At 36.0% G+C, this 19,111-nt stretch overlaps 1 protein-coding gene across 1 annotated transcript in view; it reads left to right on the top strand.

Annotated features, from left to right (window-relative positions):
- Window positions 1–19,111, top strand: part of LOC125226452 (cAMP-specific 3',5'-cyclic phosphodiesterase-like) — a 729,130-nt gene that overhangs the window by 11,501 nt on the left and 698,518 nt on the right. The gene's annotated exons all lie outside the window — the stretch shown is intronic.

Genomic DNA, 19,111 nt, shown 5'->3' with positions numbered 1-19,111 from the left:
TACACACAATAACAATCTCTGTTTTTGGAATGGCCAGCAGTTGTTTGAGTCTTTTTGGGAAATATTGTTATAGATTTTGCTACGAATGCCGCTCTTCTCTCTCTTTGCCCTAAATTCCAGTAGTTTTGAAAGCAATCCTTTCTCTCGTCTTCTGAAAATCTTTCTGCACATTTTAATCTACATGAATTTTTGAGCTCTCGCGTTTTTCTTTCAGGAACCACAGAACCTGTTTCCGACACGTAACTTTTCCCAGTATTCCTCAGTACTTTAGATTCGTTTCTCTCTTTTCTGGTTTTTTTTATTGATCGTTGTTTGTTTCTTTTCTCTGTTTCAGCATTAACAACATTGGAATTTTGATTATCTATCGCGGTATTTTCAATTTCTGTCTCTTCTCTATTAATTTCAACAACATTTGGTCTTTCTGTCAGAATTGAATCTTCGTTATTGATATCGGTCGTACTCGTGAGAGATGTCGTATCTTGCTCTTCTATATTGCATTGTACTACAGTAGATAAAGAAATGTCTTGTGTTTGATCTGGTGCCGCATCTATTTCATATGTCCCATTATGACTTTCCGCTTCTTGTGCATTCTCGTATACGGAACTTGCAACATCTCTATGTAGTCCTAGGTTGGTATCTGTTTTGCTTGTGGTAGCTTGTTGAGGTAGTTCTAACTGCGTATTCGTGTCTTTAAACACCGGTTTTGGGTTTGATTTTTCGGTCACTACGATATTATGTTCAAGGTCATCATGTTCTATATCGCTAGTCGAATTATTCTCAGGTTCTGATTCAAATACTATACGTTGTTTGGGTTTATCGACAACATAATCTGGATCATTCAAACTGTCATCAGTAATGTCTGCATCATTGTCACTGTTTTCAATAATATCCGTTGAGTTCCTTCTATATAATTCTTCTACAGTTAAATCTTTGTATAACTGTTGGGTCTCTGGTGACATTGGTTGAAGAGGGGATGATGCAGGATCATTGTTATTTAAAAAGGAGGAAAAACCCAGAGGCGGAGAATTTGTACGTAACAACTCGGTACTGCACGTCTCTGGAATGATAATAATAGATAAGTTAGTACAAGTGATTATTTAATATCATTATTTAAATATTTAATTAATAGTGTACTTACTCTGCTCCTTGAATTTAGTTTGGAGTGCCAGAGGGGTCAGTGGAGAAAACGGTGGTGGAGAAATAGAAGGAAGTGAAGGAACCTCAACGGAGAATGGAGTCTGAAGATTACATTCATCTGAAATAAAGTATAGGGGGTGTATTTTACCATGAGGTTATCGTAATTAGGACGTTAGGACAAACAGTACATAAGGTAAAATGAATGTTAAGGTAGGCGATCATTAGGTGGTCCTCTCATTAGAACAAAACTTCTTGCTCTGCCTAACGTAAATCATATAACATATTAGTAGGTACCTAAGTACCTACTAAGTGCCAGTATAGTATAGACGGACTGCAACCAAACTGCGATTTCTATAGAAATGGTGCAGTCGAAAAGCAGTCGTCGTGCAGTTCCCATATAAATTTTGAGTAGTTGCAGTTGGGTTACAGTCAGGGTTGCCAACTTTTTTTGAGAAAAATATAGTTCTTCTCAAACTTTGACGCAAAAAAAATATAGTACCCATAGAAATTTTAAGTTAAGGGCCTTTAAAAATATAGTATTTTGGCTTTTTCACCACTTTTTTAACAGTACATCAAGCCAAAATACAGTATAATACTATATTTTACAGTACGGTTGGCAACCCTAGTTACAGTCCACCTGTAACGGCTCTAAGGTTACTAAGTAAGTACCTACATTACCAACTGTAGGTACGTAGGTACTACTGGCAATATCTACCAAATGACTATAAAACATTATAAAATAAAATGATATTCTCACCTATGTCTTCACAGTTATTTTCTTTGCGTGAGGATTTTAACTTGATTTCTTCTCGAAGTTCCATTAATTTGCGTTTTCTACTCATTAACTGAATAACCAACTCATTCTGTAATTAAAAACGTAACAAATGAAGTAAGCGTTACACAATTAAGTCATAATCATGTAAAATAAATTTTTGAGTTAAAAGTATTTTTTCTAGGTTATTCTTAATAAAAACTTTATTCGTGGTCATATCTCACCTTTTCCTCAGAATCCATGATAAAATATAATTCCTTACGCTATTTTTATTTCAATACAAAACACGTTAATTACCAGAACACTCAAATAAACAATATTATTCACGAGCCGCAGCACTCTTACGAAAGTTTTGTTGTTGTTTGACTGACAAGTAGGTTCTTGTGTCTATGTTAGAGGGAGAAGCAAACGCACGCGTATCGAGCCGCGCTCGTTGGCGGTAATTTTAAATTCCAACTCGTTATATTTTAAAAGTTTGTTGTGAAATAAATATGGATAACTACACATACCAATTTTAATTTTGCTGACTTAACTTAAGAATAACTCGGTAACTATAAATATAACAAAACGTACCCATATCTTTGTTCCGTGAGTATATTGACAAGTCGAAATATATGCACAAAAGATTTATAATTCAAACAAATTATTCAGTTACGAACAAATGTTTGGTTTGGCTTGTCCGAAAACCTAAACACTACTGATATAACATTAGATGTCATATTCGGTACACATCGTGAATAACTTGATAAGTCGAAATATAGATTTACAGAAGTTTAAATTAAGTATATAAGTCTTATAGTACGGTTTTGTTTTAATCCTCATAGGACTTATTAAGTTATTCACGCTGTGCCCGGAAAATAAAACCGTAGCAATAAGTGCAATAACTAAATATCTAATTATGTTATCTTATTATTTTCTGTAGGTTACAGGTAACATTAAATGTCATATTCCGTGCACAGCGTGGATAACTTGATAAGTCGAAATATAAATTTACAGAAAATTAGATTTAGGACATAAGTCTTAATGTATACTTTTATTTGGACCTTCAAAGTACTTGTCAAGTTATAAATGCTACGCATGGAAATTTTTATACCCAAGCAATGAGTTGACATCTAATTATGTCAACTTATGATATTTTGTATTCGTTAAGTTAAAAGTATAAAATGACATATTAAGTTCCGTACGTTTTTACGGTAGTGGAGTATAACTAGATAAAACGATATATTTAGTTGTTAACAAAATAGTGTCTTGGTGGTTATTTTGATAGCTTGATATGTCATTTTACGTATGCTATTCTGGTTTATGAATATAAGTTGATATAAAGATATATTATGATATAAGTTATTTTTTTGTACGTTGTCTCGTTTATATCTCGTTTTGTTAAAAATTTTACTCTAAATGTAGAGATGTCAATATACTGTCACCGGACATATCTCTAAAAGTTACGTAGATATCGAGTTGTCAATTTTTTTCCTACAAAACAAATGCCGTAGAAAGCCATTGCAATGATAAAAAAAAAAATCATGTAATTCGAGTTATTAAGTTCTTCACGCCATGCACGGATATGTCGATAACAATATATCGACAAGTTGTAAAGTACATACAATAGACAAGTTTAAATCAAGAATAAGTATATTAGTTTCAAATAAGAGGTACTCATTTTGGTTTGTTCTATGTATCTTCGAGGTAGTGGATGGATGCCATGCATTTTTACCCACTAGTTTTAAAACATAAAAAGGTTTCCGAGCCTGTAGGTAAAAAATAAAATACCATGTCCGACGATAATCAATTATCTGTCACGCTATGGCAAGTATGTCATAAATATCTATATAATTTTCGAATAATATTATTGCTGCTTCGAAATAAAAAAAATATTTCTAATTAGAGGTCTACAGACCTTTTGATTAGGCTAATTTGGTCCGTAAGACACTCAACCTCAACCCTTAATAGGGTCTCAATAAGGCCATAATATATTTTTTATATCTTTATGATGATGGTGAGGCTGAAATCTTAGGCAGGATTTTAGGGTTAAGTCAAGAATGCAATTACATGATTTATTTTTAATCAGTACATGTCTGGTTAGAATATATATCGGAATAGATATCCGTCCTACATCCAACATCGGATCGGATAATACGCTGTAGGGTTTTAACTATTATGGACGGTACCTAAGGCTTGATTTAGACGGCGTCCGAACTCGCATGCGATTTTAGTTACATTGCTGGGCTGTTGAGGTTTTTTGCAACGATCAAATACCGCAATGTAATAAAACTCGTATGCGAGTTCTCGTACCGTCTAAATGGGCCCTAATCCTAACTATTCTGATAGACATGAAAAAAGGGTGAAAAGTTTTGATCGAATAGCTGTACTTTTTCTCTTATTACGCCGGCTAGGCAAACGATCGTAGTATTCAATGGCTCTTGAATTTCGAGACTCATCTGGCGTTATCGGAAAACTGTGTACAAGTTGCGCGGCGCCTGCCGACCTAGCCGAAGTGATAACCGTTGAGGCTACGCAGTGATCGAAATGCAATCCGGCTCTGTCGCTCCTTTACAGAAGAGCTATAAGGCAGAGCTAGCTACGAAACGCATACGAAGAACATGCGATTGTGAAGTTGGCTAGGTACCATGTTCGAAGAGTTGTTGTCGTGTATACAGTCATACACGAAGAGTCGAAGACGTGTGCCTTAATTCGTATTGTCATTCTATTAAAGGTTAGATTTGTCGTAATTTGCGCGTCATTGTGAATGACACGGTCTATGATGTACGTCATGTTGTTGAAAATACGTTTCTCATGTTTTATGGACACTTGGCTATCACTTTGTTTAGTAGTTATTGTGGGCCAGAAGGTCGTAATTTTGTAATTACGGCAATCCTAAAAAGTTGGTAGTCTGTATTACGGTGTATGTTCTCGTATATCTACTTCAATATGAAGTATGTGCATGGTGTATGATGTATGGTGTACTTTCGTGAGACCCACGTTTGTTATAACGCCACTGGTGACATGCTTTGAATCAAAATTGTTAGTGCTCGCAACGGTTACACACCGTGCACTGTGCGATTGTGTTGAATCATGAGAATCGTTGTTTTCCATATTTGAGTTAAACATGTACTTACCTACTTAATAAAGCACATGGCACTACAGTACCACTGTATGTACCTGTGAAGGGAACTTTCTTTCCTTGGGGAATATGATTCGCTGCTTGAGGAATTTTCCGAGAATAGCACCTCACTAATTGAGAATGAATTTCATCACCCCGACGCAAAAACAACGGAACTTGTTATAAGTTTGACGTCTGTCTGTCTGTCTGTATGTCTGTCTGTTTGTGTGTGTATCTATCTGTGGCATGGCAGATCCCGAACGGATGAACCGATTTAGATTATTTTTGTTTGAAGGCTGAATATTCGGGAGTGTTGTTAATATTTTCATGAAAATCGGTCCACTATGTCGTTTTTATCAAAATCTTAATTTTGTGGTTATAGGTTAATTTAGCCCAAAAAACATATTTCCCTGTTCAAAATTAGATTTCATTGCACACAGAAGTTGTAAGCGGAAGCTGTAACTCTATTATTAAATGCATGGTGATGTATATATGCATCATATATTTGTTAGCCTGTGGCTCAATATGTAGCTATCCAAAATCACATTTATAGCTTAATTATTATTCAGTATTTATTATTATTCAATAAATAATTAAATAAATTAAATAATATTATGATTTACTATTTATTATTTAAGGAAAAGTGTAAAAAAACAGGATGATGGCGATTTTTAGTATGTGATTTAGGCAGATTTTTTCGAAGTTAGTAATTAGTTTATGTTTAAACATTTTATCATGGGGGTTTCACAAATAGTGTACCTTTCTAATAGTAGTCAAACTTTACAAATAAAACTTACCAATAATTATATATTTGTATAAATAAGTTTTGGCCTATTTAACTTCTAACACTGATTTAGTATTAAAATCGATATAATTTTTTTTTTATTATTTTTCCCAGAGCCAAAAAACCATTGACTATCACATATATTAATATCTCGTTAAAAGAAAAAATCATGCATTTAAGGGTTAAAGCTAGTTCTCTTTCGCTATTTTTTTCCAATCGTTCAATCGTAAATCAATCAGGTACGATATTCTCCGTATTCTATCCGTACGATTGATTTACTTCTACACAAATAGATACGAGTTTCATTTGGCTTCGACGGCTATTGGAATAGTACGTAATGAAGGTCAGTCAGTGCCTATACAATGAGTTATACGCTGATATATTTGCTTACGTTCGAGTAACTTACTTTCGGTGAAAGTATCTACGAGTGAAATCCATCAAATAGTTACAAACACGTTACGCTACACACACGTTAGCAGATATGTCAGTGACAGATTCACAGTAAGGCTACAAATCACTCAAAACCAGACAAAGAAGTGAGGGTAACGCAAGGCGCTAACATTGGTATAGTTGCTTCACGTGACAAATCGACAAAATATCATGGATAGACTTATGTAACTTAAATATATTTTAACTTACCACATTTTATGTGAACTACAGTCCTTTTAGGCAGGGTAATCAAGTAAAAATCTATACGCAAGAAGGGTTTTAATGAAGTTTTAACTTATAATTATATAGTTTCTGAATCACTTAATAAAGGGGTCGTTAAACCGCAGCTCGCGAACCGTTTGCGGTTCTTTGGAAGTACAATGGTGTTTGGGTAGTGGACAGTGACCTAGTGACCCTACTTGTGAAGCCGTAATCCTGAGTTCGAATACCGGTAAGGGCGTTTTTTAGTATGCTGAGCACAGATATTTAATTCCGAGTCATAATTTGATGTAAGAATTTCCGTATACCATTTAACATTTAGAAAGTTTAGTTTCAAGATAAACAAAGTTTGCTCCAAGCGGGTACTAGTAAGTTCTACTGCGGTTGGTTTCTCAAAACTTTGCCGACCCCAGACGTAATAGAATGATGAACCGAATAATTCAGCTAAATGTTCGGCTCGCCAAGAATTCAATCGAAATCTAAACCCTTCTTGCCGCCACTGCCTGCTAAGTTGCCATAGTCTCGCAAAGTAAGCAATTCAACCCTCTCATTTGCTATTCTGAATCCTTTCATTTAACATTGAAATGCCCTCTAATTTGCCGTATGTACGTATACGAGTATGTATACGCAGACGTATACTTTCATTCACGAAATAATAATTTTGAAATAAAATTATTTAAATTACAAACTGAAATAGATAATTTATACACCTAAGAAAAAGCGATCAAGTCTACTGGTGGCGAAGCTGAGAATCAAACGTAACTAGACCAGCCAATTTAGGTCAAAAATAACCGTTTACTGGAATTAATTTCCGGCAAGCTATGTGATCGTTTTAATCCCTTCATTTGGTTCTTAATTAGTTTAGTACGAGTTTGCGCCATACGATACCGGAAGTTGAGGAAAATTAACACACTATAATTAAGGCGTTTCGAGTTTTTACCATCATGGTAATACATAAAAATTGTGAAATTATAATCATTCTATTTCTAATCTTTTCCTATTCCATATTTCTAATCTACATTAAGACGATACGGTAGGGGTCAATTCTCCATACAAACGCTCTCGACTATTTCCTCCCTGGTTTTTGAAGATAGAGCAATATTTTTTTCAACATAGATTGTTATTATTTTTATCTGTGTCGGACCGTTTTGATTTTTTTTTGATATTCTGCTTTTTAAAGATTTTAGAGCCAATCAAAAAATTCCAAAAACGGTCTTTTTCATTGTGGCGCAAAAAAAGGTGTGATACTCAAGATTGGTAACAATTAACCAAAAAAGCTAAACGGTCCGACATATATTATTTCATTGTTATTCACAGTCTCAAATTTCGTTTCGATTGATGTTTTGAAGGAGGAAAGAGTCGAGAGCGGAACCTCGATTTTAAAGATTTTTTTGAAATATCTTTTGACTGAGTTGTTCTTTATGGACATTTTTTTCAATAAATCTAGTTAATAACACTTGTATATTTAACTAAAATTTCCTTTCTATTTTAGCATTTTCGCTACCGTATCCTCTTAAGTAGTCGGTACGATATGATATAAGTTGCGATGAAGAGAAGAAACTGTGACCGAAGGGAGTAGTTTAAATCGACACGAGTTACGAAAAATACTCGTATGAGCAATAAAATGAGCGTACACTCCAGTTTAGTGTTTTAGTGTAATATTGCGCGTGCAGCGAGTCGGGACGTGCGGCGTACATGTCAAATAATTGAAGTGCCCTGAGTTGACGCTGCATAGGGTGTACCGCACGTAGTACGTGCGCTTGCCCGTGGGCAGCAGAATGACTGACCAAAATGGCAGATCGATGTTGAAAAAGATTTTATAAAAATAAAGTGGGCAGTCATTCTGACGTCAGATTGACTGCCCAAATTGAGTATGTCGGGGTTGGACCTCTTAGTTTGCAACAATGTACTATAATTTACTTATTTTTTACCAAAAAAAAATCTGGAAGGAAATATAATATATGTAAAGGTAGCAAATAGGTAGTAAGTAAATCATAGTACATATACTGTTGCAAATTAGGTGGTCCAACCAATTAGGTGGTGACATACTTAATTTGGGCAGTCAACCTGACGTTAGAATGACTATCCTATCCACTTTATTTTTAACCGACTTCAAAAAAGGAGGAGGTTCTCAATTCGACTGAATGTTTTTTTTTTTTTTGTATGTATGTTATTCGATATCTCCGAGAATCATGGACCGATTTTCAAAATTTTTTTTTCATTCGATCAGGTATAACCCCGAGATGGTCCCATTGGCACCAAGTCGGGGTCTGATGATGGGATCTTGGAGAAATCGAGGGAACTCCTCAAATGTTATAGGCACACGTAATGTTTTTAGTGTATTTTTCAAAGGTACACCAGTATTTACGCCTGATGGTGATAACTTTATGTGGCTGAGCTGATGATGGAAGGTCAACTCCTCAATGGTTAGGAGTTAAAGGATAATTCTTTCACTACTGTACATATATTCGGACTGATACATAGAATATCAATAGGAACCACTAAAAATCAAGAAATAAATAAACTTTTTAACAAAAAATAAAACCGCCTTAAAAAATAAGCGCGTTACAAAACACGGAGAAACTAAAAAGCAAAAAATAATAAACCTTTGAATTCAGATTTCTTATCGGATTGCAATAATCTAAACATCCAAATTATAAACAAATCAATTATTTTTGGAGTCGGTGCCAGCCTGCGTATGGTTGGGTGGTGCAAACAGGAATAAATAGCAAGGCGATGAACAGGTCTGGTACCGACTACAAAAGTAATTGATTTGTTTATAATTTGGATGTTTAGATTATTGCAATCCGATAAGAAATCTGAATTCAAAGGTTTATTATTTTTTGCTTTTTAGTTTCTCCGTGTTTTGTAACGCGCTTATTTTTGAAGGCGGTTTTATTTTTTGTTAAAAAGTTTTTATAAAATCTATTTTTTAACAATGCTGCTGGTAGTCCAACATCGATCTGCCATTTTGGTCAGTCATTCTGATGCACACACTTGCCCGCCCCGCCCAACGCTCCGCACCGAGCCTTATAGCTAGCTGTAGAAACATTCAATATCTATTTTCATCGACACTGGTTTATTACCATCCTTGTACACAAACTAGAAAAAATTGGAATAAGAGGAATACCGCTTCTTTTACTAAAAGACTACCTATCTCACAGGAAACAAAATGTAAAACTGGGAAAATGTATAGGGGGGGCTTAAGGAAATCACTCACGGTGTACCGCAGGGAAGCGTTCTTGGCCCTACCTTATTTCTGGTTTACATAAATGACCTCTGCGATATGAAAATTTCAAACGCTAAAATCTTCTCATATGCCGACGATACTGCAGTCGTTTTTACAGGAGCGACCTGGGATAAAGTTAAAATTCACGCTGAGGAAGGATTAAGACAAATACAGAAATGGTTGCATAATAACATACTTACCCTTAACACTACTAAAACAAGCTATGTTTGCTTTAGTATTTCCAACAACACACAACCCAGCAGTGATTATAATATTAAAATACACGTTTGTGATGATACACCGACCCCAGATGTTTATAGCTGTAGCTGCCCAAATATTAAAAAAGTTGAACAAGCTAAATATCTCGGGGTTCTCATGGATCAGCGATTGTCTTGGTACCCACAACTTGAATATGTATCCTCACGAATATGGAAATTAATCTGGATTTTTAAAACTCTAAGACACGTGGTGCCAGGACGAGTAGATGCAGCCAGTGGTCCCGCGAAAGATCTTCTAAAAGAAATATATATTGCTTTGGTACAATCTGTCATAATTTACTGTATATCTATTTGGGGAGGCGCGGCAAAAACACGTTTCTTGCAACTAGAACGTGCACAGCGCAGCCTTCTAAAGGTCATGTATTTTAAGAAAATAAGATTTCCAACTGAAAGACTATAATTATAGTATGACAAATCTTCTTTCCATAAGAAGACTGTTTATTCTTCACGTAGTCCTAAAAAAACATAAGCACTTACCATATAATGACTCATGTACACATAGAAGACTAACGTATAAAGTTGCTACTGTACCTCAATATAAAAGTAAATTTGCAAAACGGCACTATGAAGCACTCTCTTCTAACTTATATAATGTATTAAACAAAAACCTTAATATATATAGTAAACACTACTATGAGTGTAAAAATATTATACCGGCTTGGCTTATGACACAAACATAGGAGGAATCTGAAGAATAACTTACCCTACTAACATATCCAGTTTAAAATACTACACACAAACAAACACACACACACACACACACACACACACACACACACATACCCACACACACACACACACACACACACACACACACACACACACACACACACACACACACACACACACACACACACACACACACACACACACACACACACACACACACACACACACACACACACACACACACACACACACACACACACACACACACACACACACACACACACACACACACACACACACACACACACACACACACACACACACACACACGAGGGATTTTGCCTGATTTTATATTGACCAGCTTTGAAGTATTGATTTTGAATGCTCTTGTATATTTCTGGCTCAGTAATTCTAAGTACCTAGTTTTAAATTTCATAGTTTAGAAACATTGTTTAAGAGGTTATTACATTTAAATACTTTAGTAGCACAATATTTGGTAACAATCTTTAGAAATGGAAGAGCGGTACCTCCTGGCACAAGCTATAATAAAGCTTAAAAGGAGGTTCCAATCACTAGCTTTAAGATGAACATTGTGAAAGAAAATAAATATGTTTGATTTGATTTTTTTTTGATTTCTTGATTTGATTTTGATTACGTACGATAAGGGTTTCTTGCGTCGTCTGCAATCTTAACGAATCAAAGGCTTAATTGAATAAATAAGGGCTCTTTGAGCCTTAAGCGCTTCAAATTTTATCGCTATTGATACACGTAAAGTTACGCGTGAAGTATTTAGACATATTAAATATTTTAATGAGTTAAAGAAAAAATTTTAAGTTCTTAGTCTTCTTAGGTACCTACAGTCACCAGCAATAATAATTATGCTTACGAGTTGGGACGGATTTAAGACCTTCCTCCTCTTCCTTGCGTTATCCCGGCATTTGCCACGGCTCATGGGAGCCTGGGGTCCGCTTTTGACAACTAATCCCAAGATTTGGCGCAGGCACTAGTTTTTAAGAAAGCGACTGCCATCTGACCTTCCAACCCGAAGGGTAACTAGACCTTATTGGAATTAGTCCGGTTTCCTCACGATGTTTGTCGTCACCGAAAAGCGACTGGCAAATATTAAATGACATTTCGCACATAAGTTCCGAAAAACTCATTGGTAAGAGCCGGGGTTCGAACCCGCCACCTCCGGATTGAAAGTCGCACGCTCTTGCCGAATTTAAGACCTTATATGACGTAAAATATACTCTACACAGATATATTATATAAATGAAACATAAAAATAAAGTCACATCTATTAAGAGGAAACGGAAAGATCAATTCTCCATTAAAGATTCTCATTATTATTTTTAACCCTCGACGCAAAAACGACGGGGTGTCATTAGTTTACGTGTCTGTCTGCCTGTCTGTGTGTGAGTCTGTCTGTGACATCGTAGCCCCCAAGCGGATGAACCGATTTAGATTTAGTTTTTTGTTTGATAGCTGAATTAGTCGGGAGTGTTCTTAGCCATGTTTCACGGAAATCGATCCACTATGTCAGGGGTTTTTTCAAAATTTAAATTTTGTATTTGACATGAAATAAAACTATGGAAACGGATTAAATCGCTTATAATGAATTTAAAATACATCCCGACGTTTCGAACTCTTTACAGCGTTCGTGGTCAACGGGTGACTGAGGAAAAATTAAAATGTGCAAAAGCTACCCACATACAAGATTATTAAATGGCAAATCCCACCACCATCCCAGTCAACTAGCTACTGTAGGCAAATCTTTGTTTCAGAGAGCCCAAAATATATGTGACGACCAGCATTTGGCCGCGGAGCTTCGACATGCCAGGCAGGCGCTGTTGGCGAACGAGCTCAAGATACCGCGTGTCAAGCAGAAGGCCCGTTTGAAGATCCCTACAGTCGAGCGCCGGCCTGCTATTCTCCCTTTTGTCAGAGAAGTCACGGATAGGATCAGCCACATCTTGAAACGGGCTTCTATTAAAACTTATTTCAAGCCTATGAAGAAGATTTCCCAATTCCTGAGGCCTGTGAAATGTCAAACTCCTCTACAAAATGCGGGAGTGTACAGGCTAGACTGTGAGTGCGGGCTGTCATATGTGGGACAGACGAAACGAAGCATTTCCACACGGGTGAAGGAACACATAGCGGATGTCAAGCACCGTCGGCAAAGGTCTGCAGTCTCTGAACATGTCATGGATAAAGTCAATCATGCTATAAAGTTTGACAAGCCTCTGGTTCTTGCTAAGGAGAAGCGATATATACCCAGAATGTTGCGAGAGGCCATTGAGATCAAAAAATATCCAAACTTTAATAGAGAGGATGGCTTTACTTTACCACCGGCTTGGGATCCAGTACATCTGATAATGGAACAAGCACGACGAAGGCTGTGAGGCATTTTTAGGGTTCCGTAGCCAAAATGGCAAAAACGGAACCCTTATAGTTTCGTCATGTCCGTCTGTCCGTCTGTCCGTCTGTCCGTCTGTCCGTCTGTCACAGCCGATTTACTCGGAAACTATAAGTACTACAGTGATGAAATTTGATGGGAATATGTGTTGTATGAACCGCTACAAAATTATGACACTAAATAGTAAAAAAAAGAATTGGGGGTGGGGCCCCCCATACATGTAACTGAGGGATGAAAATTTTTTTTTTCGATGTACATACCCGTGTGGGGTATCAATGGAAAGGTCTTTTAAAATGATATAAAGTTTTCTAAAAAACATTTTTCTTAAAGTGAACGGTTTTTGAGATATCAGCTCTCAAAGTCGTAAAAAGTATGTCCCCCCCCCTCTATTTTTATAACTACGGGGTATAAAATTCTAAAAAAAATAGAGGTGATGCATGCTAATTAACTCTTTCAACGATTTTTGGTTTGATCAAAGTATCTCTTATAGTTTTTGAGATAGGTTGATTTAACTGTAATTTTGGCAGGTGTATAAATTGACATAATAAGTTTATTATATTTGCTGCTACGGAACCCTTTGTGCGCGAGCCCGACTCGCACTTGGCCGGTTTTTTTGTTGTATGGTGTTGGACATTTGCAGTTTGTTCTTTGACAATTTTGTGTAGATTAATTGGTTAATTAATTTTTAACATAGTAATGGTAATTTTTTAGGGTTCCGTAGTCAACTAGGAACCCTTATAGTTTCGCCATGTCTGTCTGTCCGTCCGTCCGTCCGTCCGTCCGTCCGTCCGTCCGTCCGTCCGTCCGTCCGTCCGCGGATAATCTCAGTAACCGTTAGCACTAGAAAGCTGAAATTTGGCACCAATATGTATATCAATCACGCCAACAAAGTGCAAAAATAAAAAATGGAAAAAAATGTTTTATTAGGGTACCCCCCCTACATGTAAAGTGGGGGCTGATTTTTTTTTTCATTCCAACCCCAACGTGTGATATATTGTTGGATAGGTATTTAAAAATAAATAAGGGTTTTCTTAGATCGTTTTTTGATAGTATTAATATTTTCGGAAATAATCGCTCCCAAAGGAAAAAAAAGTGCGTCCCCCCCTCTAACTTTTGAACCATAAGTTTAAAAAATATGAAAAAAATCACAAAAGTAGAACTTTATAAAGAATTTCTAGGAAAATTGTCATGGTTTGTTAATATTTCTTGTATGTGGGTAGCTTTTGCACATTTTAATTTTTCCTCAATCACCCGTTGACCACGAACGCTGTAAAGAGTTCGAAACGTCGGGATGTATTTTAAATTCATTATACGCGATTTAATCCGTTTCCATAGTTTTATTTCATGAGTAACTATCGCGGTAACCGAAGACAATATTTTGTATTTGACATTTTGGAACAGACAGTTAAACGAAAATATTTTATTATTAATTTATAATCAATTAGGCGCATAAAAACTGGTTTTATACATTTTCTAAAAAGCCATACTTACATCAATGAGAAATGCAGAAATAAAATAGAGGTATTGTTAGAAGAAATATATAATATAAAATTTAAATGCATCTAATTGTGCAGCCATAATTTAAAGTATGCAGAGAGAAAAATAAAGACATTTTTTGTATGGATAGCGGTCGACCTGTTTTGTCTTAATGAATCAGGGAGTATATAATTCACTTTTAACTCTACACTCTATTATATATTAATAATAAACATCGAAAAGCCTAAATATAGTCTAAACCACTTGGGACTAAATTCGGTACTTTCAAGGTCTATTATTCCTCAGTTCTAAGAAAAGGGGAAAATGCTAAGCTTATACATAGCCCCAGTTTGCTCTTTAACGAGCCGAGAATCCAATATGAAACAATTAAATCTTAAACTCGGACCATATTTTCTTTACGAGATCCAGACTCCACTTTATTCTTCATAAATTAAACCAACAAACGACATTGCGGTGCGCCGCCGCCGCAGAGGGAAAATTAATAACATGGAAGCGCTATTCCACTTGTATAACAGTAGCGCGTGACATAGAGATCATATTTCTACATACAATTGTAGAATTTTAATGAGGGCACCACATTTTTCGGCGTTAACTTTTTTAAAATGAAACGCCTTAACAAGACAACATCTACGATGTTTGTTTTTTATTTCCGTTTTATCTATTTATACCATTTTTTTTTCACACTATCCGTGAAAAAAGACTGGTGGCCCAATTAGAATAAGACTTTACTTAGACTTTTAGAGTGAAGCAATACCAAATAAACCGATCTGTCAATGTCAAAAATGACGTTTTTGCTGGAGAAATATCACTTTTGACATTGCGAGATCGGTGTCGTGTGTGAGTCAAATCCTTGTTGGATTTTTCGAATACAGTACAACTTCGGTACAGCTGTCACTTAATATGAAATATGTTTGTTGTTTTTGATGTATGCTGCATTGCTGCCAAGGAATATAATTCCTTACCGGCGGCTATATTTTCGAGCTCATTATAACCAGGCAACCTTCAAATCAAGAGTAAATAGCAGCAGCGGATGATCCATACAAGCCGATTCCCACAGGCTTGCCTAAAATTGATTACTAGTAAAGTACCTAATGTAAAGGTAGGTTTCTTTTTGCTCAGTGTTGCCTAGCAGAAAATTTTCACCAGCCGCCACTGGTAAACAGAGATCTACTTTGGGCGAGCTCACTCCATCGCAGGCCACGTCTTAGGCTTTGGCTATATTCCTATTTTGAATTCGCTAGAATTATTGTACGAGTAAACAAAGGTGTGGCCGGTGCTATAAAAAATTTGCACCCTTCGAGGTATTATAATTGCCGATATTTGACAAGTTTATTAAAAATCTTTACATATTCCAAAAAATTATTGGTTTTGTAAGTATCTGATATGACAGAACTTCGTCCATTTTGGACCGATTTTTATTTTGAGTTGCATGTCATGGGATCATAACATAATATAACAGTCATCATGTTCGATCGATTCACGATTTTAAGTATGTAATAGAGTGAACTGGTTAAAAGTTATTTTTCTCAAACATGCAATGAAATATTGTCTTTACGTTCCTTAAAATGGGCTGGGAAGTATCGCTTTTTGGGCGCAACAACTCGAGAGGACTGTAAAGGGATTTCATATTATTTTTTAGGCCTAGGCCTGCAAAGTAACTTTTTTTTATAAAATATTGTCCTTTATAGCATTTTATTTTATTTTATTGTATGTTTGAGAAAAGCACTATTTCTCAAACATGCAATGAAATATTGTCTTTACGTTCCTTAAAATGGGCTGGGAAGTATCGCTTTTTGGGCGCAACAACTCGAGAGGACTGTAAAGGGATTTCATATTATTTTTTAGGCCTAGGCCTGCAAAGTAAATTTTTTTTTATAAAATATTGTCCTTTAGAGCATTTTTTTTATTTCATTGTATGTTTGAGAAAAGCACTATACATGCCTCGGCGTGAAAACGGATTCCCGGCCTCGTATCCCTATCCGGCCTCGCTCGCACGCTCGCTCGGCCGTATATACCCACTGTTTTTCTGTCGGCCCTCACTTTACGAACCCCTGACTTGATCTGCACGTGTTACTTTGACAGTGACAGCAGTTTGTTTACGTTTATTCCGTTCAATTCGTAATGGGAATGTGGCCAAGAGTAAGCCCATTTATAATAATAAAGAAAAGCTTTAGAAATATTTTAAGTCTCGTTTTAATTTAAGCATATGGATGTGGAGTGGATTTGGTGTTAATTTTAATCAAATATTTGAAGATTTATTTTGTAAAAAACGAACTAGATGAAAATTGACAATTGATTGACCTAATTATGATTTGTCAAAGGTAAGCAATGTCACGATTTGTCATTAAATGAAGTCAAATACTATTTCAGGTTGTGGGTTCATGCCGAGTCAATTTATTCTTAACGTTAGCTAATTTGCATGTAAAAAGCCAATGATAAGGTCGCCAGAAGGATCAATATGCCATAAACAAGCGATGCTGTCGTTCCGTGGCTGAAAATCACAATGTTATTTGATTTTCGATACAAGAATAAATATTTTTTGTCATAATCTCAATGTAGTAAATATTATAATAATACTTGCAAATTTTATGAAGAAGTCGTAAAACTTGCTTTGTCTTGGCTTGCCAACTATGTCACTGAACTATGTGGCTACCATGACTTTTAAAACTTTTAAAAATAGGAAATCGTCATTGAAAGTAACGAGGTAAATTTTTGATACTAACTGTTTTAAGTTTCAACTATTTTTAGAAACACAATTCTTACAATTATTTATCTGCAGACTACATCTTACTATGTATGTAGCGGTAACTTTCAATCATATGACTAGTATTTTCTTCTCTGACTTGCTCACATTCTAAATTTCTGTTAGGCCCACTTGGACCAACTACCTACTTAACTCAGGGTTAGTGGGCTGTCAACTGTCAAATCAAATACCATATTAAATGGTTGGTTAACCCTCGGGTTAACCCCCATTTTCGTTGGTGCAAGTGGCCCTTAGGTGGGCATTTTCAGAATTTGGGACCCAAAATTAGCGTAAGTTGTCAACAAAAATTAACTCGCTGTCAGTTTTGTGACGATAATCAAGCATGAAATTTAATAAAACTATATTGTTTTTGTGTAAATTACATAAACTTCTAGCGATAATCTCTATTCAAAACGTGAAGAAAGTTTAAAGACAGATTTTATGCTTAATTGTCGTCGCAAAACTGACAACGAGTTATTTTTGTTAACAACTTAACGCTAATTTTGGGTTCCAAATTCTGAAAACGCCCAGGCTGTGGCCCAGGTACTGAAATAATTATCTATCTTCTTTTTGAAATGTTTTGACCCCGGCTTCGTGAGTTGTGGCCTTGGTCGTGGACGAAGGTTGATTTATACAACGTCAGTCGCAGGTGCCGGCCTGACATGCGTTGATGTACAGTTGTACGGGTGTTTTCAAAAGTTGGGACTCAAAATTAGTGGGAGTTGTTAACAAAAAGTTAAATTCCTGACAGTTTTGTAACGATAGTTAAACATTTTCAATTAAAAAGGTAGTTATGGTGTTAATTACGTATAAACTATAAGCGATAATCTACTTTAAATTCGAAACGTAAAAAATAATAATTGATGTATATTAGAGATTTTATGATTAATTGTCGTTTCATAACAGACAGAGATCTAACTTTTTTTTAACAATAATTGACGCTAATTGTGAGTCCCAATTTCTGAAAATGGCCGTACAGTCAGCATCAAAAGTATCAGATGAAACAAAGCTTTAAAAGAAGGTAACTATACTGTTCTGTAACCGCTAAACAAAAAGAGATTGAGTGTCTGCACAAAGTAAGAGTAACACACACTTTTGGTGCATTGTTTCATTTGCTATTGATGTTGACTGTACACAACTCTCGGCGCCATGGGACAACTAAAACCCGACGAAAATATTTATTTTGCGGGTTGACGTTGGGTGGCCGAAGCATAATATAGTGGCGTAAAATAGTATTATATCACATACTGTCAGTAGAGTAAGACATGTTTCTGCTTCAATGCACAATTTTAAGCGATTTGGGGCCTTCTTTTTTATTGGACGACATATCCTATTTTCTATCGGCGGAGCTGGAAAGCGACAATGTCAAGGGCAGCATGCCGAAAATTGACGCTTTCGCCCGAGGAACAGAACGTTGAAAATGAACGACAAGTTTACTTGAAAATGCTTTTCTAAATTATCGCGGTTTGCATGTTTACACCTCCCGCTCTCTACGACCGCGCATGTCAGAAACCTAATTACCTTCCCATACTTTTGCGGTAAAAAGGTTCTTTTCATATTGTATACGAATGCCCTTTGAATGTATTTCAAATGTGTATTAGAGCGGTTTCGCACTACGTCCTATCCGAATCCGTGAAACTAAGATCCGTCATAGCCGAAGAACTATGTACATGTTACTTTACGCACTTCACCCGATCCCCGTCATCCGATTTCTTTCCGTCATTCTTCAGATGTAATGCGTAAACTACCTACCATACAAATAGTTCTATGACTATAATGAATCTTATTTTCACCGATTCTGATCAGACGTAGTGCTAAACCGATCTTAAGGCCGGTTG

The sequence above is a fragment of the Leguminivora glycinivorella genome, chromosome 5 (assembly GCF_023078275.1).
Source record: "Leguminivora glycinivorella isolate SPB_JAAS2020 chromosome 5, LegGlyc_1.1, whole genome shotgun sequence".
Classification (NCBI taxonomy): Eukaryota; Metazoa; Arthropoda; class Insecta; order Lepidoptera; family Tortricidae; genus Leguminivora; species Leguminivora glycinivorella.
Note: the sequence above shows the minus strand (reverse complement) of the source record. Positions and strands in the feature narration are given on the sequence as shown.